This window comes from Ischnura elegans, chromosome 10, assembly GCF_921293095.1.
Source record: "Ischnura elegans chromosome 10, ioIscEleg1.1, whole genome shotgun sequence".
Lineage (NCBI taxonomy): Eukaryota > Metazoa > Arthropoda > Insecta > Odonata > Coenagrionidae > Ischnura > Ischnura elegans.
The window spans coordinates 13,125,711-13,140,784 of NC_060255.1; the positions used below are offsets into that span (position 1 = coordinate 13,125,711).

Sequence of the window (15,074 nt, forward strand, 5' to 3'; positions counted from 1 at the left end):
AAATATAACTTAATAAATAGATATTCCTCTTCAATCGCAGTTTCCTCCGATCCCTTGCAATACTCACTGGTATTAAGAAATTATAATATATTTTTTACCTCTCATGAGTATTTCTTCATTTATGCTAAACTCAATACATTTGTTATTTAAACTCATGTTTATAGGACGGGGTTGATAGATTATTTTGCAAAGAGTAGACGATACCAACTAATTTGATCCTAAATCGATACGGAATGTTTGGTTGGAATATTTTGTTCCCAAGAGCTCAGCTCTAAAACCTGTGCTGGCTAATGAACTATACACAGTAAGATTCTCAAGTTAAAAGCAGCTAAGACTGGAAATAAATAATGAGCTTCTTTTTGGTGCTATCACAAATATTCTCCGTTTGAGCCTCGATTTGATACAAAAATGTGCAACTTAGACATTCTGGCAAATAATTATTGCGGACGGAAGATTTTTATACGCTTCAGATGCGATAGGTACTGGCCTTGACCAGCTTCCATTGCCAACGGAAGGTATATCTTCAAGCAAGCACGTCGGAGACCCAAAAAAATAGGCAGGATAAGTAAATAGAGGACACCCTACCCTAGCGCCGAGGTACATTCACTGAAATATGTATTACATTAACGACATCAATGATTAATTCAGACCACAGAGCTGGACTTTCTGTGGTTATAAATGGCGGTGATTTTGAATATTCGAGGAGACAAATGGAGCAAAACGTATAATTTTGCCTTGAAAACATGACAGGCGAGAACATTGCTACACGAGAAGTTGAAAAAATTTATTGGAAAAACTATTCTTTTCGACTTGTTTAACTCAGTGTAATTTCCGAAGCAAAGCCATAAATACAACGGAAACTATACAATGTAAAAGAATAAAAGAAGTAGGACACCAGTCGGGATAAAAAGATAAAAACAACAAAATATGGAAACTAAGTCAGTGGGATTCTACCAGTGAGTGGCTGTAGCCGAGTAAAAAAGGAAACATAACAAAGCATGACGTATATAAAAGCATTTCCTTTAATTTTTGCCGTGTAGGGGTATTTTTTTCACAGGACAACCAAAGAAAAATTCAACTCTGCCAGGAAAATAAAAATTTTCTGAAAATTGGATAGAAAGCGGGGGAGATTTTTTCGCAAACGGAGGAACAAAGATAATAAAAATTCGTTCACCGTTCCGAAAAATAACACCATTTAAAAGGATATAATTACCGTCAAGAAAACTGAGAGTGAAGGGTACAAATGGACAATTTTGTTCAACATTCCAGGGAGAGCCCGCAAAATCCAGGACGGAGATGGAAAACGAGGCAAAAACAGCAAAAGGAAAATAAATGAGGCGGATCGTAAAAGACAGCCTTGTAATCGCGAAGACTCAATTAAAAATAAATATGTTGACAAATAACTCCACTGGAATCCGTAATTTTAAAAACAAACACTGGCTCCCAGAGTGTGGATATGAAAGAAAACCTTCTAAACTGAAGGAAAACAAAGGCTATCACCACTGCGAGTTTAAAATATGTAAAGCACAGTACGCAGTGGGATGGAAAATAAGCACCAAATGATACATGTCATCAATGGGCAAGCCGTCAATCCTTAAGCCAAATTAATAGTTAAATACTTGATTCATTGACCATCTAAACTTATTATTACGCTCTTTGCTCAAAGAACGGATTATAGATAGAAAAATATAATCCTGCATAAAGATAGAGGAATTCCGACGTTATAAAATGCAAACTAGGTAACATTTGATTGAAGATTTATCAAAAGGGAATGAAAATAAAAATAAATCTAGCCAAGTAGTCAAAAGTCACCTATAAAGTCATTTTTAAGTTAGAGTCGCACAGGCAGCGGAGAGGAGAATTAAATAAAGGTATTCGATAGGTTAAGGTGTTGATTGATCACATACTGGAATTACCTCCAGTCTGTTCCATTCACACATTAAAATAAACTTTTCAATTCGCAGAAATACCTGTAAGCTTTCACTTAATCTACAAATGCATTGGGAAATATTCCCAGTGAAATAACAGAAAAAATATCATATGGATAGGATTTCTGAGAACCATTCCTAGCTGATAAAACGTATTCCGAAAGCGATGGATGTGGAATTGGGAACTGTCTGTAAACGATATTATGTACCTTTTATATACTCTCGTTAATTGCAATAAAGATGTAAGAATGGTCTACGAGACAGAGAGCTTGAAATACACATTCCTTCGGCACACATTTATAAACATCACTAACCGCTATCGGCATTCAAAAACATAGTATTTCGTCAGGCAGCATTATAATGACAATTAAAGTCTTTCTCTACACTTTCTTTGCAAATATTTATGCAATGCAAATCGGGTAGAAGTGAGGAGGGGATGTTAAAACAGTGATAAGAGGAAGAATGCTCGACAAGCGAGGGAGAGGAAGGAAGAAGACTTTACAGGTATATAGCAATGGAGTAGGCCTTACTGTGAAATGAAGAGCGATGCACAGATTTGGGAGGGGAAACAGGCAGGGGTAAACAGTTAAGTAGTCCATGTAAACCTACCTTAAGAAGGCAGAATACTTTAATGAAAAGAGTTGATTATGAAATTTAAACTTCACTGTGACAGGGAAAATGCTTCAGTGGATAAATACTAAGAGAATAATATAAGAATAATGAAGTACTTAGAATGCGAGAGCCAATATTAGGCACACATTTTCGCGATCTAATGCAACCCTGAAAACAGAGCCAATCAACGTTTATTTTTAGGAAGAGGGGTAGGTAATTGAAGTGTGGGTGGAGAATTTGAAGTTCAACCTGCCATGGTCATCGGTAGCCTTTGTTGGAAGAGGCGAGATTTTGAGAGGCTTTCGAGAGAGAGAGAGAGTGACTGAGAGAAAAAATGAGATACGAAGTGTGGGAAGACAGCAGGTGTGTTGGGGTGGTTTTTTGAGAGGCCAGAATGGGGGCGGCGTGAGTTGATGGAATATATGAAAGTAGGGGGAGAAATAAGAAGGTTGGGAGTGAGGAAGAATCTGGTAACGAGGACAACAGAACAAGGGATATTAGAAAGAAATACTACATATATTGTAGAAATAGTACATTTCAAGAGTGTAGACGCTAGGTAGTTACCCAAAAGAATCGTCACTAAACTCCAAGAAAAATGGTCATCGAGAGCAAACTAATAAAAGCGGATGTTAGCAGAATGATTTCGAAAGATCCAATGATTAAGATTTTCCACGAAGTCATGCCTACAGCAATCACTCAAACCGAGAATGATTTCGCTACGATGAGTTTAAACTTCTTATTCCATTATACACCATAATTGTAATTGGGATAAACAACAAATATTATCGCCCTAATCTTCATTCTGCGAGGTGCATTTCAAACATAGAGATTTTCCATTTCCACGTATTTGACGAAGTAGGTAATAAAAATACTGAATAAACTTGAAAAATGTAATTTATTTTAACGAGATCTATGCTACTATCTTTCTTATTTTCAGATAACGAGTATTTTAGGGCTTGAATTCTTCTAACGGGTAATAAATGGTAAAGAGACGTAGTTCTGTTACGTTTATTCAGTTGATGCGTCCATAAGCGATTAAAAAAGGAATGGATTTAGGATGCTATCGCGTTCTGAAGCGTTGTTAATGGCGAAACGTATGTGTTCTGAGCTCATTTCTTCCCTTAATACGACTTATTGAGTGACTATTTAACAATTTTAATCGCTTAAGGACGCAATAATTGAACACACGTGACACAACTATGCCTCTTTACCAATTATAACCGGCTAGAAGAATTCAAGCCCTAAAATACTAGTTATCAGAAAATAAGACGGATAGATGTGTAGATCTCGTCAGTGGCGTATCCAGGATAGGGACACGGGGGGGCTAAGTGGGGTTAAAAATTCCAGCAACAGTGGGGGTCGGAAAAAATTGCCATTCTATCTAGTGTAAATTGGATGCCCAAAGGGGGGGGGGGGTTCAGCCCCCTTATTACCCTCAATAGATCTGTCACTGGTTCTCGTTAAGATAACCTATATTTTTCAAGTTCATTTAATATTTTCACGTACTTGAGGAGTTAACTATTTTAATTTAAAAGAGACACATCAACCCCAGCCTTTGTCATCTCCGCCCAAATTTTACGTAAAATAACGTCCTTTACTTGGACATGGAAACTGTAGATTTGAAATGTACCTCACAGAATACAGTAGGGAGACAAGAATTGGTGTTTTATCCCAATCCCACCAAAGACTTGCAATGGAAACACAAGTTTAAACTCATTGTAACCAAATAATTACCGGCATGAATAATTGCTGTTAGTATTTAGGATCAGTGGCGCAGCGAGGGTGTGTTTTAGGTGATGAACCTGAGCTCAGAGAAATTATTAAGTTTAATCTATTTTACTTAATTGGATTGATATTACTAATAGAATAGTTTAAGGATTGATAAAATATCCCACAGAAAACAGTGAAAGTCACCATTTTGGACCAATTATCTTAAAATTCCGCAATTTATTAATTTCGCACCTACCGCTTATCATGGTGGGTATTCTATACTCCCACAAACCCCGGCATTAGTTGCACCTAAACCCTCCCCAGTCTTAATTCCTAGCTGCGCCCCTGTAATTAGTAGGTATAAGTATTTACAGCAAATGAGTATTACTATGGGATAGCTAAACATCCTTTTTTTTAAGAAGTGCGATAGTGTTGCGATCATTGTCGTTCCACACGGTGCGCGTGGCACATTGCGATACGGCGTGCCTTCATAGCGGGTTGAAACACAACATTAAGGGTCCATCCGAAGCGAGAGGTTGGGTCAGCGGGCAGACCGCTGCCCGGCGAGAGGCCACGTTGGTCTGCGGGGGCGGTGCGGTCTTTCCACGCCCTCTCCACCGGGCTTACGTTACGCGGCCGACCGGACTCTCGCATGCACCTAGCTCCACGGGTGGACCATAATGAGAGGGACGCGGCCAGGATTGAATGCACATGGCCAGGGGGGGAAAGCCGTTGCAAAGACCAGAGGCACTCGGGGCGATTACGGCCACGGGGAAATTTGCGGCCGTCGGAGATTTCGGCCGGGGCTGCGTCGAGAATAGCACCACGGAGAGCTCGCAGATTTGGCCATTGGGCGTGGGAGGCTATTTGGGCGGAGGTGACCAAGGCTGGGGTTGTTATGCCTCTTTTAAATTAAAGGAGTTAACTATTATCATAACTTCACGGAATACTTAACGCGTGGATTCGGAGTAGGTAAAATTATTAATTTTATTAAAGTATTTTACCGTTCCGGGATGCCAGGAATTATTATTACAGTATTCAACCGATTAAGGTAGGTTTCCATGGAGTGCTTAAGAAGAATTCCGGGAGCCTCCCCTTCCATCACGCACTTCCCTCTTCAATGCACAATAAGACCTACTATCTTTCATTCTATCTCCTTCTCCATTCTTCGCCACACCCATATCTCGAATGCCTCCTATCTTCTCTCGTCTTCTTTCCTCAGTGTCCACGTTTCCGCACCGTAGCGAGCTACACTCCAGATCAAACTCTTCACTAACCTTTTCTTTAAACTCTTACATAACGATCCTCTCATGAACTTTTTGCGGAAAGATATCGTGGAGCAACATAATTTTTATTAATAAAGTATTCTACCGATTAAGGTAGGTTTTGCATGGAACTTCGCGAAGAAATCCAGAAATATCCCTTCCTTTCATGGACTTTAATGTTAAATTCACAATGAGGCCAACTCCCTTTCATTCTACCTAAAAGTCACATTCTCTTCCTTCCTCTCCCTCGTTTACCAAACCCTCTAGCACTATTATCAACATCCTCTCCCCGCGCAGCACTCAATCCTTCCATACCTTCTGTCTACTAAGTTTGTCATCAAGAAGCTGCCTCTCCTCAATCACCATGCAGTGCACTTTTCCTTTCGTAGTAAAAATCGCACAAACAGTTTTATTATTCTCAATGGTACACAAATAAGTGTGCGCATTGTACATCCCAAAAAACATATGCCTAATTGACATGCAATAAATATTCCATGGACTGGATTACATTGCCGACCGCTTTTGCACAAATTTCATATTTTCTCTGTGATAACACTAGCTGGGAAAGGCCTCATTTTATACCAAATCAAGCCAAATGTACCATGATACCCATTCGAAGCCAACCTTTTGCACACAAAAGTCTTCATACTTGGTTTGGAAATTTTATCCAAGTCCCTTTAACTGCCTCGATCTTGCCAGCCAACCTAGATGCTGATGATGCTGATGACTTAGCAACGAGGTCGCCGAGAAGATCAGTGGAATTAAGTGTTTAATCGCCTCCATAGGAATATTTGGGCTACTTACATTGGAATTTGGTCAGGAATGGATAGTCTAATATCCTTCCTCATGCATCCTCAGAAGATGCTTAGTAGCATAGTCGCCGAAAAAATCGGTGTAATAATTACGTGGGTACTTTTGGACTACTTTACACTGGACTTTGGCCACGAAGGCAAAGGACTTTTTTCCTCATAAGTTGCTGGATTTAGGAAAACGTTACGGGAATGGAAGTCGAGGCTAAGGGAAACTTTACAGGCACTGCCATAAAAATTAGGTACGTCATTATCGTGGTTCGAAAAGTTCGGTGGCCGCAGTGAATGCGGCCTTTGGTACGCACACCGGAAGCTGATATGGCGAGAGGTTTACCCAGCCATTAAAGGAGCAAAAATTTGAGGGATTAGGTGGCCCCTGCTACGAGGATTAAGCCCTTCTGTTCGGCGGGAAAAGCTTGGGAATTTTCGCATGCGGCGCACTCATTTTTCGCCGCTTGTACAAACAAATCTATGGTGTTTATTCAACGAATTACATAATAGTGGGATTAACGCATCAATATTTTTGGTTCCGCCGACGAGAGCTGAAGGCCAACAAAACGTAACCAACAGGATTAAGGATCCCGGGGGAAGGGGGTTAATTACCAAAGAGTTTAGCGACATATTTAAGCATAGAATTCAGGCAAGGATCCTCATAAAACCCAATATGTCTAGACTAAAATTAAACAATGCTACAGTCCAATGAGGTGCAAGTTAAACGCTTATTGGCTCCAGTGGAGCACTATTTATATTCTGCAGGAATTTTCTTCTTAAAAGTTAATGAAAAGGGAACTCACCAACTTGGAAGTGAAAATTAATAAATATGTTAAGTAGATGATAAAGTGGAAAAAACAAAGGAATCGAACCGTTCTCGAATAAAAAAGGCACAATCGATGGTACTAAAATCGATGAATTTCATCCTACAGATACCATACCATCTTATCCGAAACGGTTATACAAGCTAAAGTAATACCACCAAAACAATTGCGAACCTAGTATTAATGATTTTGAACGCCGTAATATTAAAGTTTAATACAGGTAGTTATCGGTGACAATATTGCTAAAAATCAATGTTTTTACGGGAAAAGGGCGATTATTGCAAAGCATTGACTAATAATATCCACAAACTTCATTACTTCCTGAGGACAGCTGCAGCCAAGAACTTCACTGCATGGTTTAACATTGGTATTGCCAGTGGAAGATCTCAAATTGGCTGAGAAATGTAACTAGCTTTCCAAAGCAGACCCTCAATTGGTCAGCTTCATAGGTAGCTAAAAACGAAACTTAAAATATGATTTTTCAAAGTTCTAAGGAAAATACAGACTGTTTTTTTCAGAATAAACTGTGAAGCCAATTAATCATATTCGCGTTAATCTCGCAAGCTACGCGAGAAGAAGGCATAAGCAACACAGCATAAGGTAAGCTTAAAGGTGGAAAGGTTTTCAAAGCAATCTAATGAATTGGGTTCCCTATGCCGAGGAGTGGGAAGGGATAAGAGCGACGAATATCAAAATCGAGAAAGCAATCACTCTGTAGGAGACACTTGAGGAGAGCATCAAGTACCGACGTCTCACCAAAACTGCCTCACCTGAGTCTAAGGGGCGGCTCATACCGAAGAGTCGCGAGGGTCAACTTGTCTTTCCACAGTCCACTAAAACCTCACAAAGTTTCCAAATTCAATACGTGCGCAGAAATCGCCGAGTAAGCGTACGGTGCGCTTAAACGTAAAGACCCCCAGAGACGTTCATAAAGACGAAGGTTGAATTGGGATTTGTAAGCCTCCTATGCTCACTTGGACAATTTCTCAGGAGAAGACGCTCACAGTAGCAAAAAGACATTTGCGCTCAAGTAGGAGACGTTTCGTAAGAGATATAAACTTAATGGAGGCACAAGTTAAGAGAAAGGTCTGGCAAATAACTTATGCTAGTGCAAAGTCTCGAGTTATTTTGTTTTATTTTATTCATTTATTTATATCGCAACTCCCCTGTAAACAGCAGAGATCAGCCTTATAACGGGGATTCCAACATTAACACAAGACATTCATGCCCCGGATACGGACCACCTATCCAGGCGGGATTCGAGCTCACGGCCTACGGTTTGGCAGGCGAAAATTTTATCCCACCGCCACCGAGGATGGCAACTCGAACAAATTTGAAGAAGGAAGACAACAGACTGCAGGCATTGGAGATGTGAATGAGGAGAGAAAAAAGGAAATGGTCTTGAATGGGAGGCACAAGGCAGATGAGAAGGTATTCGATGTGGTCGAAGAGGAAAATAATCTATTTGAAGAGATATAGACATGAAATAGAAGGTGAATACAGGAAGTATGCGGGACTTACGAGATGCTTCACTCAGTAACAGATGAGAAGATATCGAGTAGGCGAGGAATGGGTAGAATGACGATAAGCTTCATGGAGAAATTAAGAACCAAGAAAATTGCAAATTGGGCAGTAATCAAAGTACGAAGTGGGAATCATATTTTTCGGAAGATTTATAAGTAACTTATTAAATTTTACTTCGAGGAGGGAGAGTAACTGCTTTTAAGGAAACTGAAAAAGTAATCAGTTGAAACGACCGCATTAAGAAGTTGGAATCAAATTTTGCCTCGAAGAGTGAGAGTAATTGCGAATAAATCGATCTGGGAAAGTAATCAGTTGAAGTGATGACTTGAGGGCTTGTTTCACTTCAAGTCCTGACGTTCGTCTGGGAGCCTTCAGCTGAGCCTTAGCGGCGACTCATAACCAACAGGGTTGCGAGTGTCCACTTGACACTGTCCCATGAAACTTCTTCACGCTTCAAATTGGAGACGAACGCGGTCGGGGAGAGGACGTTCGTTGCCAGAGCTTCTCGGCTTAATGCAAACCCGTGTCAATCTGCCTACGTCGCACATAAGCCCTTCGCAGCGTCACGTCGCAGGGCCCTTGAAAGGACAAGGACGGGGGGGGGGGCAGCATGGTAATCAGGGCAGAGGAGGCTGGAGTAACAGGTCAATCAATCCGTCGGGGTATCGCTGGGGCGGTGACTTAGCGCCGGCTCGCATGCTGCGTCTCGGACGCTCACAAGATTATCTCCCGCTCACGACGACACTGCCGACGCCCGCCAACTAACAGGCCTCGGACGGGACCGACCAACTTGGAAATGACTCAAGGAGGGAGACTGTTCGCCCGGTGGTCGTCGAGGTAAAGCGTTGAATATTCCGTAGGGTGCGCTCCCCTGATGAATGAAACATTTTCTGTCGATATCCAGGGGCTACATAGTAGATTTTCGGCGACGCCCCAGCAGTAAAATTAATGGGGTAAACACCTAAATAACCGGGTATTTATGGTGTGGCATAAAACCCCGTTCAGGAAAAATGTAAAGGATGAAGGTGCTCACGATTATAAAATCTTTTCACAAAGTATCATTTTAAGATTTAGGTGATAGGTAGGTACTTCAAAGACAAGACTATATTTTCAAAATGGAATACATCAAACGGACTTGACCTTACTTATTAGAAAAATGATACCCATCCCAAAGAAAACATATCCCCAAGCACAAAGCCTAATAATAAAGTGGATTACATAAAACCTAAAATTTGCCTTAAAAAGGCTAAATATTAATCAAGGCTAAACATAATCATGCCTAACCAAATATGATCAGTCATATCGATTGCTGACGAGTTAACTTGGTGGAAATTCAATGCACGCAATAAGTTACAAACAGCTGTAGTAATTTACCACACAATTTTATTTGCTCAAGCGGTTTCAAAGTTCATAACCAAGACCTGTCTACCGAGAGAGACAGTGTAAACGCTGAATCCGGTTGAGCGAATCAAATAGTGTGCTAAATAACTACAGATGTTTGTAACTTATTACGTAAATGTGATCAAGATGACAAAATCATTGAAAATTTTTAATTTCTATTCCCTCAAAGCTTTCCTCCAGAGGGTAGGTGTATACATAGCGAAGAGAAAGGGAGAGAAAGCATGGAATATAGAGGGTAAAGACAGAGAGAGGGATTTGGATTTTGAGAAGCTGCTCTCTCTCTCTCTGTTGGGTTTGTGCGAAGCGAGAAAAAGAATGCCGGGGAAACAGGAGGAAGTCATTACTCAAGGCGGACGGCAGATCATTTCTCACGGTTACTTCACAGGGCGCGCAAGGAGAAGAGGCGAGTGGTTCCGTGGATGTCGGGGAGATTGGATGGGGCGGAGGTCCTTTCGGAGGAGCGGTGGCGGTGTGTAGGGCCTGTCCGAGAAGCGTGTTTGTGTGCGAGTGTGGTTGGCAGCTCCGGGAGAGAAGTCGCAAGAAGGGAAGACAAGGGAGACCCAAGGAAGGGGGACTTAATTGTCAAGAAGGTGCTCCGAGGTTGAGTGAGGTTACTTGGAAAGGGGAGGAGGATATGCATTAGACGAAATGAGGTAGGGAAGGCCGGCCTCTCGGATTCGGACGAAAAAAATTGATTCGCGAGAGCAGTACTCTCCAATTAAGTACGTTTGGAAGGTCATTAAAAAGTTACATGCGCACACAGGACTCTTTTAAATTTGCCTTTTGCATACTAGTTCCTTTCTCAAGTTACAATCGTAAAATGTAATGGGAGGAGACGATAATGGCAATGGTTTCTCGAGGCTATTAAGGTTCAATACCGGCCCTCTTCATGCGTAAATTTATATTTTTATACAGACACTGATAACTTTCTTATTGTTTCTACCTCTTGTCAAAGATCTGAGAGCACAACCTACGAAAAAACTGCTTCTTTCTATTTCTACAACTAGCGGAAGAAACTGCTTACTCATCTGAGATTTTCATCCCTGTATTGATTCTTTAACAAAATAATCAGTTAGACGTGAACTCGGCAATACTATTTTCATTTGATAATTTATAATCAAAACTTTATACCCACAGCATGAAAAAATAATTCCCAATGCAACATACACCAAAACCTTCAATCTGTACATTTTAAACTGAAATAAACTTCTGAGCATTTTAACGCATAATTTTATGGCCTATCCTAGCATAATACTTCCTTCATAGGGATTTTACTACTCCGTGGGAATTACATTCGACAAAAGTTCATCCAACGGAAGATTTTTTCACGTTGAGAGGTCATAAATAGAGGTCAGGTCGATCTTTCCGGTCTTTTATCGTCGGATGGGCTCTCAGCCGCACACCGTCTGCTACCAAACTATGCGATAGCTGACTAAATAAAGTGGGAAAGAAACAGAAATGGGAAAACTTGCCAGGAAAACGGTCCAGCTACCGTTTCTTTCGCGGTTAGCGGAGCTAAATACAGCGCTGGAAAAGACCAACTTTCCGCAACATCGGAGGCCTCGAGCAGCAAAACAAGGAAAAAGGAAAAATTTCAAGTGTGCGAGGAAAAACTCAGAAGACCAGTGTAAGAAAAACGCCGTGAATGTTGTATAGGGGTCGTAAACGTTAGAGTCAGGATTTCCTCAACATAATTGCTTTTCTTTGTAAAATAGGGTAATTTGAAATAGATTTTTCGTTTAAACATGTTCGGATGGACCAGAGGGAAGAAGTAGATACATAAAATTTTACAGCACTTTTGAATTTAATCATAACATCGGAAAAGAGCAAACGTTAATATTTCCTAGAATAAATTATAAAATATGGTCAACCAAACTTCCAAATACCTAAAGATACAATTGTCATCAAATTTCAAATACTTTATAAAAGATAGCTATTCAATAGAATATTTTACAGCAGCCCATGACACTATTCTAATACCACGCCTCTGGAGACTTCATTAATATCTCGTGACAGTTTTCACTCACCCGTCACAATATAAAGTCAAAGCTGAAGTCGAAGATAAAAAATAATGCCGTTTCCTGACACAGGTAACTTTTTTTTTCGTTGATAACAGATGAGCAACAGTTAAAACTTCTCAAAATTCAGAGATAAAAAACAGTATAGCAAGATTACCGCATCGTCCTCAATAAACAGAAAAAAATAAAGGTAATGGAAAAAGATATTTTACTGAAACATTTACCCAATAAAAGATGTTTCACATGCCCGGAAATACAAGCTACTGCAGCAGGATGGGAATCTGGTCAACGGCATCCAGAGAACAAGGACACATTCGTGCCACAGGAAGAGCAGTAAAGGCACCGGGCACAATATAGGGGGGCTGAACGACACTGGGAATGATCATTGGAAAATACGAAAGAATCGGAGAAAAAAGCGACGGATGTACCAGGGAAACTCTTGAGGACTATACACCCGCTCTGGACCTCCCACACGAATACCTCGTGAGATGGCCGGATTAAAAAAAATCGAGAATCGCGTGGCGGGAGATTAAAATAAAAACCCAGAGCCTCAAACCGCTTCGGAAATAGCCCAGGGGATGTCGGGAAATGGAGGTTTGGTGCATAAAGAGCCAGGAAAAATAGACGGAGCGGAGCAATTTCCGGAAGACAAAGCCAAAGGGGGCGATCGCTTCCCGCGATGTCCAATAGCGGTCGTCCTCCTGCAACTCCCAATGCGTCCGGGATGTTCCCCACCTCACCGCCCGGGCCCCCCTGTTCCAACCCCGGCCCAGGGGCAACCACCTCTTTCGCGGCCGCAACCGAACAAAATAATCTCATCCCTGGGGCTGCAGAAGGACTTCCCTCTGCCAGCTCAGCGTCCTGACTCCGCGCAAAGCTAGCTCAAGAGAATCTTATGTGCCAGGTCCAAGGAATATGACCATAATTCGACGGAAGGTCGCTATATTTCCGACCCGGCGGTAAAGGAATGAATGAATCGATAGATCTAAGGCCATGATCCATCACCATTTGTGACTTCATACGTACCTACTAACTGAGAGCTATCGCTATATAATATCGCCAACTTTTCCGGCTTGGCGGTAAAAGATTGAAAGAATTGATAGATCTAAGGTCCTCATTCACCAATACTTGTGACTACTTATGCACCCGCTAACTGGGAGCTAGCTCATCTTGCCTGTTTTTCAACCCGAAGGTTGGTTTGGATGGGTGCGGGTAAGGCTACACCAGACCAAGCTGCAGGCATATGAACATCATATTTTCAGGAAGGGAGCCCGTTTCCCATGAATCACTTCGCACTTGGAGGGTTATTGTTTGGAGATGTCCGAAGGCTGAGAGTGAGGTTTGAACCCGGGATACTTCAATCAGAGTATCGCAGAGTATGTTTGGGCGACCGAAAAACTAACAGTGCTCATTTAAGAGCGAAACCCTCATGTCAAGATATTAGCGATGTACGAGTAGCACTTTTGATCTCGAGTCGAGTATCGAGTCGAGTTGAATACTACTCGCAACGTATCGAGTCGAGTCGAGTATGGTAACTTCTCGACTAGGCAATACAAAAATGCATGCTCCAACATATCTCATTTTTCCAATCCCCTTGTGAATTTCTATTCTGGATGTAAAAAGGAAAAGAATATTGAGTAACGTTGACGGTAATTGCGACAAAATTAGGAGACGAATGAAAATTAATGTGTCTTAAACAGGCCCATAGACTCAATTGACAGGAATTAACCCCTGGTAATGTGTCGTTAATTTAATTTATATAAGTATCCAAACCGCTAGGAAGATCCCTTTAAGCATTTGAACAATTGCAGTAAAGATCGAATACGTAAATGAAAGATGTAATATTTGATTCCTAAAAGTCCTCATGCAGGAAAAACAATTGTTTTAAATGCTCATGTGGCAGGTATTGACGTCTACATGTAGCAGTATTACTGCCAGCAGAAAATTGTCTATCGCTACACACTTGTCTTCTGAACTTACTCACCTCGGCACCTCTGTGACTGAAACTACTCGACTCGACATTCGGAATACTACTCGAAGCACTCGAGTAGAGTACCAACTACTCGAGTCGAACTTTCAAGTACTCGCATATCCATTCAAGATATCGATTTATCGATCATTTTGGTTAAACCCATTAAGTTCAGTTCATATGGGAGTCAGGACACAAAGGTTACAGCTGATATCCGCAAAATTTTAGTCTGATAATCCGTCTTTGCTTCGAGGGATAATTCAACTTTTCATAAGTTTTCACCACCACTCAATCTATGTTTCACTATAATTTTCCATAACCACAGGAACAAAAATCATTAGCGTCAATTGCTATAGAAATTAACAGCGAATGCTTGATTTTATAAAGGTGAGTTAATGGTTTTAGCCTCCAACCACACCAAATTTATGACCAGATCGCATAATACTGTAATTAGACGCACCAGAAATGCGGTCAACCTGTTTGAAGAGCTAACAAAATCTTTGATTGTGTAAAAGTAATTATTATTCCCGGCTGAAGAATGCATCATATTCGACCCAAATAATCAACCACTAGGCTTAAATTACTTTAATTCAATTGTTCAATGCGTAATCCGAACAGATTAAGACGTTGAAGAAAGAACAAAAAAGCTGAGGAAACTGCAAAATCAGTTTAGCACCCTTTCCTATTCGGCGCGTCCAAGATCACATTCGGAGGGTCATCCGTCCATCCACAAGAAGAGCGGTCCAGGAAGCGATAATTGAATAGTCTCCGGTCGCTCCAGAGGTTTAGCTGACACTCCGCCTCCCGATTGCCAATCAGACGTTTAACGACGCGGGGGGAAACGGTCGCAACGAAAACAAATGAAGCGCGGAGAACCGCCCTTTAGGAGAGAGCGGACGGAGCTTAAAAAAGGGGACGATAACTTCAGGGCCATTTGGCGCAAGTGGCGCATCTAGCGGTGGAGTGGCGAACCTTCCTCTCTTTTCACTCTCTGCGGATGGCTTCCGGAGAAGATCCGTTTCC

At 41.3% G+C, this 15,074-nt stretch overlaps 1 protein-coding gene across 5 annotated transcripts in view; it reads right to left on the minus strand.

The window, feature by feature from the left end:
* The window catches only part of LOC124167275 (tyrosine-protein phosphatase Lar), a 947,012-nt gene that overhangs the window by 672,471 nt on the left and 259,467 nt on the right, over positions 1 to 15,074 (minus strand). The window lies entirely within an intron of this gene.